Consider the following 6000-nt stretch of genomic DNA (forward strand, 5'->3'; position numbering starts at 1 on the left):
CTTATCAAAGAAGTGATGCTATACTAAATGAAATTCATCAGAGTCTTTACACAAAATGCTTTGATATAGAAATGCAAAAAAAAAAAAGACTGCTGATGTATTGGATGAAAAACTGAAAACCTTGGTAAAAGAACCAAAAAGGCAAGACAAAAATACCCAAAAAGGAGATCCCAGAAAATGAAACCTGAAGTAAAATACAGGACAGATGTGCAAACAACCTGGGGTCTGAGGGTCAGCAGTACAGGGAAAAAAAATGTTAAAATAAAATATTTTTTTTATACAAGAATCTTTGTTCGTCTACTAACATTTTTACAGGTTTATATAGTGTAATTGGTCGAATGATCGTAGATACAAATCGTATAAAATAAAAGGTGTTTGGGGGTTTTTTTTCTTGTAATCTTCAAGTTACACATCTTTTTCACAATTAAATATAAACATTGTTTTGTATAGCTGCGCCTGTAAGTCTAGTTTTTCAAAATATAAAATTAATCTGATTGATAAATGCCATAAAGAGAGAAAAAAAATGAATGCCAGAATTGTGGGGGAAAGTTTTAGCCACTGCAACACTTTCCAAGAATAACAATGCTATAAGAAGCAATCAAATCATCATATCTACCTCAAAATTGTATCATTAAAAATTGCATGCCATATGCAATATCAATCATGAACTGACTGAGAAACAAACGCAGACGCAGGTGCAGCAGCGTGGGAGCGGTGGTAGTCTCTCTGGGGGGGATGTCCCGACAAGAGGTCATCGGCTTCCCACAGGAGTCCCAAGAGAGCCACTCGTTCGCCTGACCCGGTACCGTATGGCCAGCGGTAGGTAAGTGTTCTTTGGGGTTTCTCTATTCCCATTAATAGGGAATTCCCTTCTCTCTTCCCTGTATTCTTAGGACAAACCTAGGAAGAGGTCAGAAAAAACTAAGCACTTGGAATGTCTTTTATGTAAGTCCCAGCTAACCTCTGACAGAAGAAATTGTGTAAATTCTGTATCCAGAAGACTATTGCAGAGGAAGCACCGGACATTGCGACTAGCCTCGAGGAGGTAATAAGAGCAGAGGTCAGGGAGTCCCTTAAGGGGTTTTCTCTGCCAACCATTCTTAGCACTTCAAGCAGAACCAGAGTGCAGGATCGGGAGTCAGGAGAGGCTTCAGACTCCGCGTCCGGTTCCTCCTCATCCTCTTCGGTTTCATCTTCCGAGGATGATGTGGGGGGCAGACCATGTTTCCCAACTGCTGAAGTTAATCACCTGGTAAAGGCTGTCAGAGCTACGATGGGACTGGTAGAGATGAAGGATCCAGAATCTGTTGAGGATCTGATGTTCAGGGGTCTGGAACATAAATGGCGGCGCTCCTTCCATCTCCATGACAAGGTCAAGAAATTAATTGCAGACCAGTGGGAAAACCTGCATAGGAGGGCTTACCCCCCGTCTTTAAGAAAAAGTACCCCTTTCAGGAGTCTGATTCTTCCTTGTGGGACCATTGCTGTAAGATAGATGTGGCAGTGGCTAAGACAACGAGACAGTCTTCACTGCCCTTTGAAGACCTAGCTTCCTTGAAGGAGCCACTGGACAGAAAGGCTTTCTCTCCGCTTGGAAGACAGCCGCGGGAGCACTTCGGCCGGGAGTTGCAGGTATCTGTGTAGCCAGGTCCCTGATGGTCTGGCTACAGCAGCTGGAAGACCAGATTGAAGAGAAGGCCCAGCGGGATCAGATCCTCGCTAATGTACCTCGAGCCAAGGGAGCGGCTGCTTTTTTGTCCGATGCATCAGCAGATACCCTTCGTTTATCGGCCAAGTCAGCAGCCTTGTCCAATTCAGCAAGGCGATCGCTCTGGTTGAAGGGATGGCCTGGCAGATTCAAAGTCGAAACTATGCTATGCCTTGTGAGGGGGTATCTCTTTGGCACCGCACCTTCAGGAGGAAGGGATTCACCAAGGGGAAGCAACCCGTGTCCAAGGAGGGGTGGAGAGACCACAAAAGGAAGAGATCAGGCTTCATGTTAAGACCTATGGACTGTAAGAAGCCAGCTCGGTGATACCTGTCCCGGTGGGAGGTAGACTCTCCTCCTTCTACCCAGCATGGTGAAACATCTCGTCCAGTGATTGGATTCTTGGGATTGTTAACCCCTTCAGCCCCAAGCCTATTTTGACCCTAAAGACCAGGCCATTTTTTGCAATTTTGACCAGTGTCACTTTATGAGGTTATAACTCTGGAACACTTCAGCGGATCCCGGTGATTCTGAGATTGTTTTTTCGTGACATATTGGGCTTCATGTTAGTGGTAAATTTAGGCTGATATTTTTTGCGTTTCTTTGTGAAAAAAACGGAAATTTCGCGAAAATTTTGTAATTTTCAAACTTTTAATATTTATGCTCTAAAACCAACGAGACATATGACACAAAATAATTAATAAATAACATTTCCCACATGTCTACTTTCCATCAGAACAATTTGGGGGAAAAAAAATTTAAGGAAGTTATAGGTGTTCAAAATTTATGAGCAATTTCTCATTTTTACAACAAAATTTACAAAGCCACATTTTTTTAGGGACCACATCACATTTGAAGTGATTTTGAGAGGTCTACATGACACAAAACACCCAAAAGCGACACCATTCCAAAAACGGCACCCCTCAGGCTACTCAAAACCACATTCAAGAAGGTTATTAACCCTTCAGGTGCTTCACAGTAACTAAAGCAATGTGGAAGGAAAAAATTAACATTTTACTTTTTGCAACAAAAATGTTAATTTAGCCTCAAATATTGCATTTCACAAGGGTAGCAAGATTAAATGAACCCCCAATATTTGTTGGGCAATTTCTTTTGAGCACGCAGATACCTCATATGTGGCGAAAAAACACTGTTTGGGCGCACAGCAGGACTCGGAAGGGAAGGAGTGTCATTTGACTTTTTGAACAGAAAATTAGCTAGAATCGTTAGCCACACCATGTTGCATATGTGACCCCATTTTGGAAACTAGACACCTCATGGAATTTATCTAGATGTTTATTGAGCACTTTGAACCTCTGGGGGCTTCACAAAAGTTAATAGAGTTGAGCCGTGCAAATAAAAAAAAATATTTTTTACCACAAAATTGTTACTTCAACCAGGTAGCTTTTTTTTCACAAGGGTATCAGGAAAAATTGCACCATAAAATGTATTGTGCAATTTCTCCTGAGTACACAGACATGTCATATGTGGTGGAAATCAAATGTTTGTGCGCACAGCAGGGCTCAGAATGCAAGGAGCGTCATTTGACGTTTCAAACGCAAAATTGTCTGGGATAATTAGCGTATTCCATGTTGTGTTTGGAGACTCCCTGAAGTGCCGAAACAGTGGAGCTCCCCCACATGTGACCCCATTTTGGAAACTAGACCCCCATGGCATAGAAAAAAAATAGGGCGCACGCACAAATGTTCTGCAAAAAAGGGGGGGGGGACTAGGTGGGATGGAAAAAAGAAGTCCTGTCCAAAGTCGAGTACGACTGCAGGACGATTGCTGATCAGGTACCTAATTGTTCAAGTATGTTTTTGTTTTTTTATTTGGGGTGCACAAAAAAAGCAAAAACTAGAGCAACAATTACGTACCTGATCAGCCAATCACATAGCTGACCAGCACTTGGCGGCAGGCAGGTGGGGGAGGGGGGGGAGAGGGAGTGGGAGATGCAGTTGGGGATAGTTAGAAAAGAGCCACGAACAATACTTACAGGATGGATCAGAACAGCGGCAGATTGGGGGGGGGGGCGGCGACAGATGGGGGGGCAGCGGCATATAAAGGGAGCATCTGTAAATGTAAGACGGCGGCATCTGGGATCGGGTGGGGGCGGATGGGAGAGGGCGCAGTGGATGCAGGAGCGGCAGAGGATGGGGGGATGGGAGGTGAGATTGGGGATAGTTACCCTACAGGATGGATCTAGGCAGCAGGATCACAGGGGATGAAGGAGGCAGCAGATCGGGGAGGGTGAGAGGTGGGAGAAGGGAGCGCAGCGCAGATCACGGAGGAGACAGGTGAGCAGAGCACAGATCACAGGGGTGAGGTGAGGGAGAGCGGACAGCAGATCATGGGGGTGACAGGTGAGGGAGCACAGATCATGGGGGTGAGAGGTGAGGGAGCGCAGATCACGGGAGAGACAGGTGAGCAGAGCGCAGATCACGGGGGTGAGAGGTGGAGGGAGAGCGGACAGCAGATCACGGGGGTGACAGGTGAGGGAGCACAGATCACGGTGGTGACAGGTGAGGGAGCACACATCACGGGGGTGACAGGTGAGGGAGCACACATCACGGGGGTGACAGGTGAGGGAGCACACATCACGGGGGTGACAGGGGAGGGGGCGGGTAGCCGACCACGGGGGTGAGAGGTGGGGGGAGCATGCAGCACATCACGTAGGGGAGGGGGCGAGCAGCACATCACGGAGGGGAGGGGGCGAGCAGCACATCACGGAGGGGGCGAGCAGCACATCACGGAGGGGAGGGGGCGAGCAGCACATAACGGAGGAGAGGGGCCGTGCAGCAGATCGGGGGGAGCGGTGGCAGATGGAGAAGGAGAGGGAGCGCGCAGCACATAACGGAGGAGAGGGGACGGGCACCGATCACGAGGGGGAGGGGCAGGGCAGCAGATCGGAGGGAGCGGTGGCACTGTGGCAGATGGAGGGTGGCGGCAGCGGATTGGGAGGCTTTTCGCCAGTTTCATACAGTGCAATGGCAGCGCGGCATCTTCCGGGGCCCATGCTCCGGTCACATAACAGCATGGGACCGGATCTTGTCGCCCTGCCATTGCACTGTGTACACTCACTGTGCTGGCATGCTGCAGGGAAGTGAAACTGATGGGGGCGGTCACCGGCAACAGGTCCACTGTGATTGGAGAGATCGGTCACAAGGCCGATCTCTCCAATCAGAGCTGCTGGGAGAGGGTGATCCAGTGAGGTCACCCAGCTCCAGCCAATGGCCAGTGCTACAGCTGCACTGGTCAGGGCTGGATTTCAATGTTTCAGTCACTTTAAATGGCTGGAACATTACAGTGGCTGTGATTGGTTGAGCGGCGTTTGTCAGCCAATCACAGCCTCCGTAGGTCCGTGGAGGAGGCACCATCCCTCCTGAGGTCAGGAACAGGTCCCCTCCTCCCCCAATCTGCAGTTTGTGTTAGCCGATTGCAGTCACCGGAGGCTCCGGTGCCGCGATTCCGCCATGACGGAAAGATCCGTCCTTGGTCGTTAAGGCCCAGGGCACCATGACGGATCTTTCCGTCCATGGTCGTGAAGGGGTTAAAGATGGGTTACAACTGCACTTCCATTCGACCCCCCCGAGGGTCATTAATAATTACATCGCTCGGCAGGTCGGAAGAAAAACAGCTCTCTTTACAGCAGAAAGAGAGGGCCTTCTCAGGAAGCCTGTTCTGGTAGAAGTTCCCAAAGAAGAAGAGGGCTCCAGGTTTTATTCTCCGCTGTTTCTCGTAAAAAAACAGATCGATCATTCCGGACAATTATCAACTTGAGACGCCTCAACAAACATATAGTGTATCATCACTTCAAGATGGAGTCAGTGAAATCTGCCATAAAACTACTATTTCCGGGATGTTTCATAGCGGTTCTGGATCTCAGGGACGCGTACTATCATTCCAATTCACCCTTCCCATCAGAGGTTCCTCAGAGTAGCCCTTCAAATCAGGGGTGTGATAAGACATTTCCAGTTCAAAGCTCTTCCCTTCGGGTCGGCCATGGCCTCGAGGGTCTTTACCAAAGTGGTAGCAGAGATGATGGCCCACATGCACAAAAAGGAGATCCTCATCGTCCCATACCTAGACGATTTTTTATTAGTGGGGACTTTAGAGTTACACTGCATGTCCTAGATTCTGGTAGTGATCTCCATCCTGCAGAATCTAGGTTGGATTTTGAATCTCAAAAAATCAAGACTACAGCCCTCCACGAGACAGGTTTTTTGGGCCTCATTCTGGATTCTCACTCAGCTCTGCCTCCTACCTCGGGAGAAAGTGTCATTTCTCAGGAC

This window comes from Anomaloglossus baeobatrachus, chromosome 2 (assembly GCF_048569485.1).
Source record: "Anomaloglossus baeobatrachus isolate aAnoBae1 chromosome 2, aAnoBae1.hap1, whole genome shotgun sequence".
In the NCBI taxonomy this organism is placed as follows: Eukaryota; Metazoa; Chordata; class Amphibia; order Anura; family Aromobatidae; genus Anomaloglossus; species Anomaloglossus baeobatrachus.